General features: G+C 50.1%; 1 protein-coding gene across 1 annotated transcript in view; it reads right to left on the bottom strand.

Annotated features, from left to right (window-relative positions):
* Positions 1 to 15,382, bottom strand: part of DNAI1 (dynein axonemal intermediate chain 1) — a 144,024-nt gene that overhangs the window by 11,065 nt on the left and 117,577 nt on the right. The gene's annotated exons all lie outside the window — the stretch shown is intronic.

Here is a 15,382-nt window from a genome sequence, read left to right as displayed (position 1 = left end):
GCTGATGATGCTCATCCTTCTTGCTGCCAGGAAGTACTCAGCAGCATTTGAGAGCTGGGTGAAACACAGCCCAGCAGGGGTCAAGCCCATTGCTTCACTGCATGCCCAGCACTGCGCAAATGCCTGTGCACCAAAAACAATCCTGAAAGGAGATGTTTTCACAGCTGGTAACCAAGCGCGGAACAAAAGAAAGACAGAAAGTGGCCATTTGTGCTCAGAAAATTAAATCCAAATTTAATTCCAGTAATTATACCTTCATTAACACCCCATTTGCCATAAAGATGCATAAAATCCCAAAGTGAGTGCTGCAATTGCTCTGAAAGTGAGAAGAAGGTAACTGGGGAAATACTGCCAGCCCTTCCCTAGCCTGTAAAACCCTTAAGAAGCCTGGATCGTTGTGAATGGTTATTGCTTGTAATTTAACTTCCCCAGCAACCGTCTGTAAATGAGACAGCCAGCCAGAAATCCAGCGAGAGCAGCAGAGAACCTGTAATGGAGCTGATTTATTCCAGCCTCCCCTGATTTAACTATAGACAAATGCAATGCTTCCTGTGTGATCACCTGGGGCTTGGATGCTATTGTGGTGAATACAGCACAAGCCAAACTCTCACCCCTCTTCCCTGCTGAAATCTCACCATGTTGGAGTCCTTCACGAGTCACGACAGCAGGTCCTGGCCTGGAGGTGTGTGATGTGAGCACAGCCAACGTGTGAAACCGTGCAGGACAGCCCAGGTCTTGATTTCAGTCCATCCCTCCAGTGTTTTGAGGTCATGCAGGAACCTGATCTTCCAAAACCTTTAAATCCAAATCTTCCAAAACCTTCAAACCCTCTGTGCTTCCAGTCCCTCCCAAGACTTTGTACGTGGACTCTCGGCTAGACCATCCAAGGTATGAATGGAGAAGTTGAAATGCCAGTGAGGACAACAACCAGCCCCCCAAGACAAATCTGCAGGCTGCTCTGAGATACCATCCCAGGCTGAGAGCGAACCCCTGACAACTGCTTTTTTGGGGTGATTTTTCAGCCTTTCACTCCTGGGATGAATACAACCACCTGGCTTAGCTCAGCCACGCACTCACCATCTGAAGAAAGGCAAGTACACAACCACATATGAAGGTTCCCTCAGGAGCGACACATAAAGCCCACGAAGGCTACAGGGTCTGAGGGTGTTAATCACACTCAACCCCTGTGTAATGCTATGGCATAAGAGAAGCTGTCAGTCTGGTAAGAAGTCTAAAGGTTCAGTACATCATGTCATACAATGGATAAAGCTTTGGTGGATTTTCTCCAGAAGGCTGCAACACAGGCAGGCAGAATGTGCTAATTAAGAAACACCAGGTGAGTGCTAATGACAGAAGCTTTAGGAGGTGGGAGGAAGCGAAGAGGCTGAACCTTTCTCACCTCCTGTCTCTGGTGCTATGTATTGCCACATAACTCAGTCACTGGAAAAAAGGGAAGGAGCTTCCCAGGGAGGAAAGAAGATAAGCAGATGATGGCTGTGCTGGCTTCTGCTCTCTGGCCCTGGTGATGAAAAACAGATTGTAAAAACCTTCCTTTTCAGCTAATGGATGGGAGGGTCCCAGTTTCACCTAAGGGAAGAAAGGCAGAAGGTAGCTCAACTTGAAATGTCAATAAACCAAAGTCCCACAGAGACTTCCAAGATGGCTGGGGGCTGGAGCACCTGAGGAGACACTGAGGGAGATGGGCTTGTTCAGCCTGGAGAAGAAATGGCTTTGGGGTACCTAACAGGAGCCCACCAACTCCCCAGGAGAAGGATATCAAGAAGACAGAGCCAAAGCCTTTACAGGAGTGCACAGCAGGAGAACGAAACACAACAGCCATCCACTGAAACAGGGAAGGCTCCAACTTGATGTAAGGATGTTTTTCTCCACAGCAACAGTCAACCACTTGAACAGGTTGTGGAGTACCCAGCCTTGGATGTTTTCAGGACTAGAATAAGCCCTGAGCAGCCTTGTCTGATCTTAGAGCTGACCTGCTCTGAGCTGGAACTTGGACTAGAGCCCTCCCAGCATCCCTTCTAGCCTGAATGTGTCCATGGCTCTGTGAACCCAGAATGTTCTTCATCGCCAAGCATATATTGAATAAATATATTGAACAGATATATACATCTTACTGCAGACAGCGTTTCTAAGCAAATGTCCTCTTATCCGTATATTGTATGTAGTGCCAGGACTGGTGCAATGCAGTCTTCAGTGAGGCAATTCCCAGCCCCTGGCACACTGTGTGAGGGGACAAGATCCCCAGCTCCCTCCTCCCAGGGTATCCAAAGGCTATAGGCAGCTGTACAGACCAGTTGTCTGTGTTAGAGGGGAAAAGAGAGGAAAGAGATCTTCCAAAGACAATTGGGAAGCAGTGGAGAAAACCCATGGGGAGCTGGAGCCTGAGGCAGATGGCAAAAGGACACGGGAGGAAGCTGGGTTAAGAGTCTTTGAGAGATGACACCCCAGGGATGAGAAGGTGAGAACAGTTTCCCTGTGCTTACCGACAAGTGGGAAACCTCCAGCCTGAAATAAATTAAGATGGGAGCTTATGTGATCCCCAGACATGTGGGGCAAATATATCTCTCCCCACTAGGCTTATTTCAATGGCAGACAAGGGATAACATTGATTTAATGTGTCTCGTCCTTGACAGACCCATGCTCGCTGTTAGAGTAACACCTTGTTATCTCCGAGTGCTTACAGTTTGATTTTTTGACATGAGCTAGTAAATAAGCCACAATCAAGAGAACTGAAGAGTTCAGGAGTCCATAAATCTCTTCATACAGAGCTACCTGGGCTGTTCCAAGCTGTGAATTCCTCTTTATAAAAGCTGTGAATCTCTCCCTGCAATGCTGCCCATCAGTGTCAGATCATTTCAGTAAGACCAAAGGCAGAAATAGATTTAACAGATTTTAAGGAACGATCCACACAGCCTCAGTCAGTAAGCTCCGATGACACCTCTTGGAGCTAAAATACATCTTCTAGCACAAGACAAGGGGTTTTGACTTGAAGGAGTTTGAGGGATGCAGATAAGCCAGTGCCCACTCTAAGTGTGTACGCCCTGGTCATTGTTTGAATCTGTTTAGCTGCAGTCAGCTGCAAAATCCCATTACACTGCTTTCTGCTAATTTAAAGAGCCTTCCACTGCTGGGAATCCCTTCCACTTGCAGGTGCTTTTAAGCTGAGATCAAGTTATCACTTAATTTATTTGTGAAGCCCTGAAGAGATCATTGAAATTATGTTTTCCAGATGTTAGATCAACCTTGTTGGTCCTTCCAGACTTGTCTGCATCTTTCATCACCTGCACTGAAGTGTCAAACCCGGACACCTCAGTGTTCACTGCAGCCAGCCATGGGTTTACTACTGCTGCTCCCAAACACAGGGCCCTGGTTTCGCTCCTGCTCTGAATTACCCCAACGAGGCAGCCAGACTGTGTTTGGCTCCGTGTTTCAGTGTCACGCTGGGAGTGCATGCTTTCCTCTATGGCTTTTAAGCCTCTTTCGGCCTCTCCAACTCCAGGACACAACCCCAGAGCCATGAGGGCGATTTGTATGGGATTTACATCCCAGCCACACCACCCTGCGCTGCTGTGCTCTGGTGCTGTGCCTCATCAGCGGCTGTGCTCTGATGGGTGTTGTTAAAATAACACCATGGTACCTGGTCATCTGGCTCCGGCACTATTTACTCATCAGCAAGGCTCACATCTGACACTGACAATGCTATCAACAGGAGCTGGGTCACAAAAATACCCCATTGTTTATTGTTAAAAGAAATTCCATCTCAGACCTGCACCTGACAGGCCATTCTTTCAGGCTATAAATAACATCTTGCAGCAGTTTTGTCACAGGCCCCAGTTAAATGGCATTTGCCAAGCAAGGCTGGGAGCCCACCAAGTGAGCAGGTGGTACACGGGGAATGTGGTGATGTTTACAAGCCTCATGTTGTTAGACAAGCTACTCTTTCTCAAGTATCAGACAGTGCTCAGATGCAACATTTAGCTTTTCTCTAATTCCCTCAACCACAACTCATACATCTGGCACTTTTGTACCACCTTTCAGCCCAGGCTGCCCAAGCCTTTTACTAACTCAGGGGTTTAGCAGCTCTTTTACAGCCGGGAGGAGCGGGGACGAGCTAGAGTGGGTGGTTCACTGCAGCCTGCAGAAAGTCACTTGCTGTCACTGCAAAGCCCGTGGGGACACAGGGCTGGACCTTCTCCAGTGAACTCCTGCCAGTGAATCCAACCTGGGTAAAGGGCAGGGATGGAGAGGAGAAAACAACAGCTTCGCTCTTGGGAAACCTCTGCTCTGCCTGTGACCTTAAATGTTGCAACTATTTCAGAGACACATGAACCAAAGATGGAGCTCTCTCCGACAACCCCTCTCCCTTTCCTCCTTTGCAGGCAGGCGATGATGGCATCACAGTTTCTTATTGCTCTTCTAACAAATTCAGCCCAACCTGCAACATGTGAGCCCTCCAGCCTTCACCTCTGCCCTGGGAGCCGGTGTGCTGCCGCATGCCCACAGCATCCTCTGCCTTGCCAACTGTTCCTATCTCCCTCTCCTGTCTCCATAATGCTTGCAGCTCCCCTCCGGCCACAGGAAAGTCCTTGCTGGCTTGTGTGAGCCTGTCCTCAAGGTCTCCAAGGTGCAAATTTGAGCTTCAGGACTCAGCCAACTCCTAGGGAATTACAGCTCAGACTAACCTTGCCTTAAAATGAAGATCTGGCTACCTGCAGAATATTATCTTTGACACCAGCCTCTGAAAAACCACACCTGGCAGCACATCCATGGCTATGAGCAGGGTACAAACACCCTGAACAATCAAATTTCCCTACACAGGCAAGGGGGCAGGGGGATGGAGTTTCTCCTGCCTGAGAGACCCCTCTGCAAGGCTGTGTCCCCTACAGCCACCCCAGGATCTCCACCCTAAGGAACTGCTCTTCAGAGCACAGCTTTTCTCCTCGAACAAGCAGCTGTAATTGAAACCCAGTCCAACAGCCTTTTGGACCATGCTCAATTATGAACTCTAACTGTGAAGCAAACCCCAGTGCTTTTTTTTTAATGACCTGAAAGGCACTAAATTAGTAATTTCCTGCACTCCCACTGGCTGTCCTGTGGTTTGCCCAAGCCAGATAAATTGCGAGCCTTTGAGATCCTTTCCCTGGCTTGGCAGGTTCCTTCAGCACAGATCAAAGCAGGGGACCTAATCCTGGAGGGGGATGAGCATCCTCCAGTCTCACAGCTCTATTTCGGGTCATTCTGGTTTCGGTGCCTGACTTTTGATACCAAGGCAATATAAGAAGCAGAGACTGAGCAGTGCTCATATCCATGCTCCTGGGAAGACATGCTTCCCCTTTCCTGCAATCCCCACTCCTAAGGATATTGCAGCAATACCAGCAACAGGTACAGGCTTCAGCTCCAGCTGAACAAGGCACGAGTTAGTGTGCTCAGCTCAGGCTGGCAGAGAGGAAATGCCTTTTATTAACTCAACTAATATCTAGCTGGAAAATAAAAGACAAGCTTTAGGGCACATTCACTTGTCTTTTCTTCCCAGGTATATTTGTTTGTCTAATAAAGGGTGTTATCTCTGCCCACAGGCTTTGGCTTGCTTATGGTGTTAGACCATCGTGGCTACAACAGCCCCAGCCCCTTGGGAAGGCGGCTCTCTTCACATTGGCTCGACCTAACGGGCTTAATCTGAAGCATTTGTCTTGGGGAATACCAGGGGATGACAGGGATTGAAAAGCTGAAAAAGGCAAATGCTGTAACTGTCCTAAAAAAGGAAAATCACAAACCCGCCTGGCTTAACCTCACTTCTCAGAAGACAAGTGGAACAAGCCAACAACCTGTTTCGTAAGTGCCTGCAAGGAGCTGCATCAAGGCTAACACGGATTTGTACCAAATAAGTCACACTGAACCAATCTGATTTCTTTTTGCAAGCAACATAGTAGGCCTTGTGGACAGGAAAGACACAGATGTCATTTATCTCGACTTCAGGAAGACTTTGCCACTGCCTACTTTGACATTCTGATCCTCAAGTGAGACAAAAGACTGAGATAAAACGGGTGAAAGCTGGTAAGACCCAGCTGAATAGCTGTACCCAGAGCTGCCAGCACAGAGAGATGTGTTGTGTGTTACACATACAATTCCTTGGTCTGCAGGGGATCTGGTCAGCGTTTCTGCTAGAGCTTGGGCACTGGGACAGACGGGAAGGCTGCAGGTGTCCAGGAAGGCAGGGCTGAAACTTGAAATGACCTTGGTAGACCGGAGATGTGGCCTGGAAAACCTGCAGGTGATTTAACAGGGACAAACGCAAGATATTGAAAGCGAGCAGGGACAAGTCCCTGCACAAATACAGGATGGTGGGGAAGGAGCGTCCTACCGATAGGGCTGGGGGTAGAGGGACAGCCACCCGGATGGGATCCAGTACTCCTGTGCTGCTGTGAAACACTCGGAGCTGTCCCACCACACAGAAATGGGAGCATTGTGGCCAGGGACGTGAAATGATCCTTGTGTGCTGGGAAAGGCAGCGTGAGAATGGGACCCACAGGATGCCGTGCAGCAAGGACACAGCTCATGGCACACAGTCTGGAGGGTTAAAACAAAAATCCTTGGGGACTTCAGCCCAAGGGGCTGGAGATAAGGATGAGCACACTGCCCAGGTAGGACAGGTCTCTGCGCTGACCAGGACCCTGTGGGGGTGAGGAGCTCAGGCTCTCCCCACATCAGCGGCAGTGGGATCATAAGCAGGAGGTGTGAGCAGGAGACAACAGGGGAAGTTTGCCCTAAGATGGCCCCACACAGTCGGCACCTGGCATCCCATGAACAGTGGACGAATGTGAGGGTAACATCTCCCCTCGGGGAGAGCCTTGGAGCTGCTGTGACTGCAGCTCCCACAGCCAGCAGGGCTGCAAGGCAGCCCCTCTTCTTGGCTTTGCAAAGCTCTTCTCTTCCTTTTCTCCACGAGATAAAAATAATCCTTTTGCGTCAGCTCCATCACCGTGAGCAGCAAGACATTTTATTCATCTACGATTTCTTCTCTTCTCTCATTTAAACAATTCCCCATTGAGCCCATCAAATTAATTTGAGCAAGGGCCATTATTTGGCCTGCCTGGCGGCGCAGGTGTCTCCTTTTCTTTTCTTTCAGAGGGAGCTGGTAGATGGCACGAGCACGTGCTGGGGAGAGGCTTGGCAGGGGCTGTGAGCAGCGCTAGCTGATAAACTCAGCACGACAGTTGTTATCAGGGTCCCAGAGGTTCAGCAGGGCACGGAGGTCTGTAAATCTTTGCACCCAGTCTCAGAAAACACGCACATAAAATCCACAAGCAAGGGGCATCTTACAGCTGTGCTTTTGGGTTGTTTTACAGACATACAGACACACCCAGGAGAGAGCTGCCCTCTGTGTCTCCGCTGGCAGCCTCAGCTCTTTTCAACCCAGGCAGGCTGCTTGGGGAAGAGTGTGGTGGGCTCTGGCAGCAGCCTGAGAGGAGTTACAGGGATACGCCAGGCTGGTCCTTGTAGCCACATCCCTTCCCACTCCAGGTCGTGTCAAATTTCCTGCCCTTGTCACTGCAGCAGATGCCACTGGGCTGGCTCTGCAGGGAAGGACACTGTCCCAGGGGGCCCAGGGACAAGGTATGCAGTATCACAAGCAATGAAAAGCTGAAGAGCTTGAAGAAGAGTAAAAACCCACACTCTCTGAGCTTTGCACTTGCCTCGGGCATTGCCGGGGACAGTGGAGCAATGCAAAAACACGACTGGGCCAGGCCTTGCAAATAAAGGCCAGTGTCCCATTTGATATCCCTGCTGAGTGAGTCCTCAGGTGCTCAGGACACCACACAGCCATAAGCTAGAAAGAATGAGTTACATTTTTCCACCTAAGCTGTGTGACCAGTACAAACAGACCAAATCAACCCCTGTGGAGATGCAGAGCCAACGGGGAGCTGCTCACCTGCATCCCAGGGTTATGCATGCTTCCAGAACATCCAAGGGATGCCAGCTCCTCCCAGCCTGTCCCTTCACCCAACTCTCCTCCTGTGATAGACAACACAGGGAGGCAGGACACATCATCATCTGCTGGGCCCTGGGGGGACAGGGGTTTTCCATCAGCACACCCCAACATCAGCTCCTCTTCTGAGGTATGAGTGCATCAGACGTCTCCCAGATGCACTCAGGAGGAGGGACACATGGAGAAGAGAGGCTGTAGGGAAGCAGATCCATGGTGATTGTAGATACCTCCTGCTCGGACAGCCTGGCTCCTGGAGAGATGAGTGTCCCCACCCCACTTCAAAATGGAGAGGAGCCACATCTCGTCCTAGGAGACAGAGAGGCCAGGTCCAGGACCAGGTCTCCCAGGCCTTTGCACCACGTCCTCATGAAAAGCCATCGCCTTGCCCTTCAAATGCACCCTGCAGCTCAGGGGCTGAGCTCACAAGCTTTCCCCCTCCACACCCCTGCAGCAGAGCCAGTGCTCAGAACCTGCTCAGGGATCTCTGGAGGAAGAGCAGCTCACCCTCAGACGATCTGCAGGATAAGCGTCCATGCTGCTCCCATCAGCAGGCAGCTGTAATCAGTCACTGCAGGGGGCCGAGCACCAAAAGCCTCAGCAGGAGAGGCTGCAGGCTGGCTGGCCTGCTCTCAGACCCAGCCAAGACTGGGAGAATCAGAGCATCCCCAAAAGCCTCCCTCACTGGCACTGCCCAGGGCACACTTTGAGAGCAGCGCGTTCCCACGGGGCTCCAGCTGGCCAGAGCTCGCCCTGCCTTTGTTCCGGAGCTGTCATTCACATAAAGAAGTGGTGATTTCTAAGGATCCCCTGATTTTCCGGTGAGGATTTAAATCATGTGCATGGAAAGGAATCCGCAGAGGAGAGCTAAAGAAAGAAATGTGGAGGAAAGGCGAGCCAAGCAGTCTGAGGGGCTGCCATAACGCTATGCTGTGCCCACTCCTCGGTGCCAAACAGCTTTCTGCAAGGTGTGGGAGAAAGCAGAGGCTCTGAGGAGCTGTGGAAGCTGAACAGGCACATTCAGGCAATTGCAGATCTCCCCAAAAATCCCTTTGAAGATGTGAATCAGGGCTGCTTATTCTCTTGTGTCAGGCATTTCCCAGGGCAGGAAGTGATGTGCTCCTTGGACTGTGGAGGAGCAAAGCCCAGACTGTGAGGGGGTGGTGGGCACTGAAGTACAAACATAATCTGTCCACGAGGAAGAGGACGGAAAGCCTTCACACAAAGCAGTTCTTCTAGCGAGATAACTGTGCCACCATGGAGAAATGCAAGGGAAGGAGTAAAATAAGGCAACACCGAAACCATTTTGCTTGGCCAAATTCAGATTTCAGTTATATCCAGAAAATAGCAAATTCAGAGGAAAGATACCAGATTTATTTCAGGAGAGGAACATTTAGCTCAGTGACTTGATTGTTATTGATCACAAAAAAAAATCCCCCAAGCTCTTTCCCCAGCCTCTCTCCAAACCCCTGGCATTGCAACAAGAAGCAGCCTTACATCACTTTCAAACATGGGCAACCTTTTTGTTATACAGATCTTCAAAGGAGAAACTAGTAAGTCAATGCCAGTCCCAGCCAATGTGCAGTATCCCCCAGGCAGCACTTCAGCATCTCACAGGATGAGACTTGCACTTTAGAAATAATTCAGAAGTACTATTGAATTTTCTTAAAACGGGACATTTTCTTGCTCCAATTGCCAGTGTTTCCATTTCACATACTAAACACGCTTCATCCTGAGCACTGAGAATTGACTTCAGCTTAAAATAACCCGTAAATACGCTGATGTCTCTCCTCTCTCCCCCACCTGCCAAAGAGAGAGGTCACAGAAAGTGACATTACACAACAAAAATAAGGTTGGAGATGCATGGCCATGAACAGTAAAAAGAAGAAGACCCCCCATCTCTTTGACCTTGGGGTTCAGCAATCCTGCTGTTACACAGAGCTCTTTCCTCTTTTCACATACTTTGATGCAAGCCAAAAGTTATTTCACTGAAAATAAAGAAAAATAGTTCAACAACAGAAGATTCAAGCCCCTTAGGTCTACTGCTGGCTTGTTTGGGCTAGCTCTCCAGGCCGTGCTGGTGTCTGAGGTTGCGATGTGTCTGTCCAGGATCCAAAACTCTTTTTACCTGTGATGTAACACTCCCAGACAGCTGGATTTGTGCCATACAGCTACTCTCCTGTGCAAAGTGGATATGTTCAGGGTCTCCAGACAGGTATATATCCAAAGGCTTTTGATTCTGTGGACTTCAAGTTGTGAGTCATAGGTTTGTGTAGCAAAACGGCCACAGGACACAAACAACGTTGCTCACACACTGAGAAGTTGCACACAAGCAGTGTGCAAGACTCTTGCTATCCTCAGTGTGTGCTAGGGCCAGCATGCATTACCCTTGGGGACTGCCACAGCTTCCTTATGGAGAGCCCTGACCCCCTCCCAGGGACAGTGCATGTGTAGCTCGTGGCCACAGCACCCCAGTCCCTCACAGCCTGCAGGGTACCAGAGGCCTGGGGCATCCCTGTGGCACCCTGGGAGACTGAGCCACCAGAAGATAAGGGTTTTACAGGAGCAAGTTCCAGATCCAAAGCAGACTGGTACCTACTCAATCAGTGAGATGCTGTGCCTTGCTGCCAAAACCATCTGTCCTTAAATGGCCCATGCAGGCGACGCAGACAGCTGTGAAAGGGCAGAAGTAGGGTTTTGCAAGTCCCTGGATCCACCTTGCAGTGCTCAGCTCTTCCCCTAGCAGTACAGAGAGCAGCTATCAGCGACTAGCCTAAATAACAGAGGAAGAACTGAAAGGAAATCAAAAAGCATTTACGGACCTCAGAGGAAGCAAAGCCATCAAGCTGCAGGTCAGTTTTTTATGAGATTCGAGCTTATTTGTGTGTGCCCCCATATCAGGGGGCCAAACTGCATCTGGAGGCAGCAGTCCTGATGTAGGCAAGGCACAGCAGTGCTCAGGTGCCGAATTCCTCCGGCACTGCTTGAGCTCTGTGCTCTTGGGCTACTGCACAATTAGCCAGCCCTGAAGAGACACAAGGAAATCCTGCTGCCACTCAGGCTGCACAGAAGCGGCTGCATGAATGTCAATGACAGAGGAGCATTTGCATGAGAACGGCAGGACTGGGAATAACACCACTAGAAGAACAAGACTCATGAACCATTTGGAAAGGGGAGGTGAGCACTCTTCTTTCAGACAGAATGATAACGCTTCAAAGCTGCCGAAGTAAAAACTGTGGGGACAAAGTGTACTTTCCCTAGTGCTAAACCACTAGCCAGTCCAGGACTGATGTGACCTTGGAGGGTGCACCTAATCTATTACTCCTTCCTGTAAATACAGGCAGTCCCACAGGCAGATGGGTTGCACATCCGAGGACAGAAGGGAGGGAGTTTCTGTTCCTCTCCCTGTGCCTGTTGGTTCATCCCCCAACAGCTACTGAGGCCCCAGGAGATAGCGATGGAGGCAGTGCTGATAGGGATAGGCTGAAGAAGAGATTTCAGACACTCTCCTAATGGATATTGGCTGGTGTGACAAGGCGCATGGCATATGCTCATGGACAGGAAGGCTCAGTCACCCTGTGTACCCTCGCCTGTCCCAGCACCACCAGCTGCTCACACACACCTGGCATTGGACCCACGCGTGTGCCCGCAGCTCCTGCCCTGCACACAGCCCTGCTGCCACATCCTGGGGCGAGCGAGCAGCTCTGCTCCCCTGCCCACTCACCCACACTGCCCAGACCCCGTCAGCCAGCAACTGCGGTCTGGGAGCAACCCGATTGTCCCTGAGGGACAGAGAAAGAGGTGACTTGCATGTGTAGAAACCAGTAGCAGGAACAGAGACTTAGATAATCATCCTAGATAATCCAAGATAAATATCCAAGATGAGCATCGGACCAAGAGGCTGGCTGCTTCCCTAGCCGCAAGCCTGGGTACTGTCCAAGAACTTTTCCTTAGCCTCAGCAAATGCTGTATCTTAACCTTTCTTTGACCCGCCTTCTTGTCTTCTCCCACTCCGCTGAGCTCTCCCAACATTTCTAAAAACACTTTACATTTTTTTGATTCTCTCCTGTTTGCCTTTGGCCTCGATGGGTTGTGCCTGGCTATTTTAGCAGTGTTTTTTTTAAAAAAACAAACCAAGGCCCACAAGCAACTACATTCTTCTGACTGTGATGACAAAATGCTTTAATTTCTTTTCGGGAACGAAACCTGAAAGGCTTACTAATTAAACAGCTCTGCCCCAAACCGATTCTACTTCCAGCAATGCTTCCCTCGGGTGAACTCCACCACCAAGGTTGTTACAAATTAGGAACAATATTTTATTAGTTAAACAATTCTTGCCTAACGACTGCTGCAATGTTTAAGGAGCACTTGGAGTCCAAAAGTGGCCTGGATGACAGCAGAGAGCCACTTGTTCTTAGTGCTGCTTCTTAAAATACTGCAAGAATTTCTGCTCCACCCCTGAGCTCTCGGCAGAAGGATCCAAACCAGCTTCACCAAGACTCTCCAGGAAGCAAAATATCTGTTGTCATGAGCCTTCTGCCCAAGCAGGGGGGTTGCTTGGGGAGATGCATGCTCGGCATGCCAAGTGTGGGACAGTGCTGCTGGCAGCTTGATTGCAAACCCACCTCCGGCAAGCTTTGCCCTCTGCTTTGTGGCTCCTCATCCCACAAGGTTTGGGTTCAATCCTCTTTGACCCTAAACTCCAGGCTCTCCAGGTTCTTGGAGCTGGTGCTTAGCACTTGCGTAGTGTGTTCCCAGAGGGCTCTCCAGGGCCTCACACTATCTAGGGACAAGAGCAATAGGCACAGAAAGCCTTTGCCGGGCTCACACCCCATGGAAATACAGCTCTCTGCCTCAAGGCATTGAGAAGTCCTTGTCCCCAGAGACCTCAGCCTGTGGGGCTAGGGAAGGCTCCAGTCCCCAAACCACCAGGGTGAGGATGCAAGGATACCTGCTCTGCTTGGCATGAGCAGACTCCTTACCCAGCGTGTGCACAGATGTGCCCCCAGCACAAGTGCCTGGTAGGTGGCAGAGTCCCTGTCTCCAGCTTCCTCTCAACATCAAGGGCATCTGTTCCTGTGTGCCACTAAATGATTCAGGAGGCCAAAACTCACAGGGAGTTGTAGGCATTTTTCTGAAGCCGTTACTCTCTGTCTTGGTGAAAAGTCACTTCTGAAAATGCTACCTGAGTGCTCTCAAAGCGTTCTCCTGTTGGTTTATTTCTGCCAAGTGCTCATAAACAGGGCTGTGATACTGCTGCTGACAGCAAAACTTGGACTATTAAATAACAGTCCTTAAAGATTCCAAAGTGTTTTACAAACATGAACTAATTAAGCTGCAGATCAACCCTGAGAATTATTTTCACAGCTCTTGAACCTCCCCTTACATCTCAAGGACATGAACAGAGAAATGAACCAAGGTCTGATGAGAACCCAGGAGTCCTGATTCTCCTGATTTCCACTAATCCACCCCACCAGCTTTAACTAACAGGCAAACCAGAATAAATTCAGAGCTGCTGAAATCCCACTGGGATGAAATTAGCTCAGTCTCCCTCTGTGAGCCCTACCCTGGAAGCCCAGCAGCAGCCAAGGAATCTGCAGAACATGGAGCAGACAGCACCACGTCTATTTTTAGGGGAAGAAAGAGGATTGGGAATGACATGTGGCTATTAAGAGCTCTCTCTAAAAAGGGTGATTAGTCTGCTAGTCATACCTGTCAAAAGCAGCTGTCCCAGCTGTGTGGGAAGCTGGCAGAGAAGCTTCACTAGGCAAACCCCTGTGACACTGGTGTGAAACAGAGAGACTGTGGGACCTGGATGAGCCCACAGCTGCCCTGTCCCATTGGCACGCCTGAGCTCTGCCAGGCCTCAGCAGGACCTTCCCATCTCTACAGGAGCTGATGGAAACAAGACTGGGCAGCTGAGCTAGCATATGCTTTGTTTGATGCAAAGGCCACAGCTTCCAGGATGGAAGCACCATCCACGGCTTCGCCTGGGTTTCAGGCAGGTTTCCCCCCAGGGCTCTGCAGGGATCAAGTGATGGAGAGACCAGACAGGGGTACCCACGGTATTGACCCAGACACACACTGGTTTCTCTATGTGCAAGGAGACAACCAGGATGCAAGGACCCTCTGCACTTTTAAAAACATACGGATATTCTGCTCCTGTTAACTTGGCCCTGGGGACTCCCAGAAAAGAGGGAGAAGTTAAGACATTTTACAGAGGAAAGCGGACTGCACAGGGTACGGGCTTAAAGAGCGCACTGATTTGATCTTCAAAGGAGCTGGGATCAACACTCTGAAAGTGCGTCTGGATCCCCACAGCGAGATGATACTCATGCAAGTACAGCTGGAGGTTTGCAGCTAAGGACATGGAGGTTGGCGCTGGCACAGTGAGGAGGTGGACAGGAGGGTGCAGCGGATGGCGCTGCCTGTTCTGCCAGGGCTTGACCCCCCTCTTTTATAACACCCTCTGACAGCTGCTGAGCATCCTCACTGCAGGGCCCCGGTCACCATCAGTTGGCGTGGCAGATGCCACATTGGCCACAAAGATGGGCCCAGCGACTCTATCCACTCTCTTGTCCACTTACAGCACAGAAAAACTGATGAACTGGCTGGGAGAAGAGCTGGCTGTAGCCAGGGTACCTGCACACACCACCAGCTATGCCTGAACATCCCTTCTCTTTCTCCACATGTGGAGGAAACATTTAATTCAGTGTTTAGTGTCCCTTCAAGCCTAACCAGGCAAGTGGAAGACAGATAGCTTAATAATATCAGAGCAGCAGAGTCCATTTCCATCCCATTTATACATTGCCTGGGATATGGTACCTATTGCTTTAGGGTCAGCAGCAGGTGATTGTGCCACTCCTGAACTCAGCTTAAACTGCTTTGTCAAGAACATGCAATTTCCCTTCCAGAAAGTTTGCAAAGGGGAAGGATCTTAAGAGACAGCAGCATTCGTACCTGTGTGGAGGGCTGCTGCTGGCCACCAGGAGTGGAGACATTCAAATTCATTTTGACCCATGGCAGAGCATTGCTGGGTGCTGCTCACCCCACAGCTGGGTGTGTGGAGGAGAGCAGCCACATTTCTGTGTGCAACCCATCTCCACTGGTGAACCCTTGTGAAACCAGGGCCAGCGGCAGACATGATGCTCACCAGGAAGGACTTGTAAATCAACTGGGAAACTTGTCCCAAGTCAGGCTGAAGGCAGCCCTGACAGCTCAGATTGTATCCGGCTGTGGTTTTGATGGAAATATAAAAGCATGAATATTATGAGACGCTATCCTCCACAACTCCTGTACCCCCTAAGAAACCACCACATGGCTGTGTTTTCTACGCTCTCTCAGCACAGGGAAGATTTGCATTTCCAGTGGTGTCCATCA

This window comes from Cygnus atratus, chromosome Z, assembly GCF_013377495.2.
Source record: "Cygnus atratus isolate AKBS03 ecotype Queensland, Australia chromosome Z, CAtr_DNAZoo_HiC_assembly, whole genome shotgun sequence".
In the NCBI taxonomy this organism is placed as follows: domain Eukaryota; kingdom Metazoa; phylum Chordata; class Aves; order Anseriformes; family Anatidae; genus Cygnus; species Cygnus atratus.
This window is presented reverse-complemented; position numbering and strand designations above follow the sequence as displayed.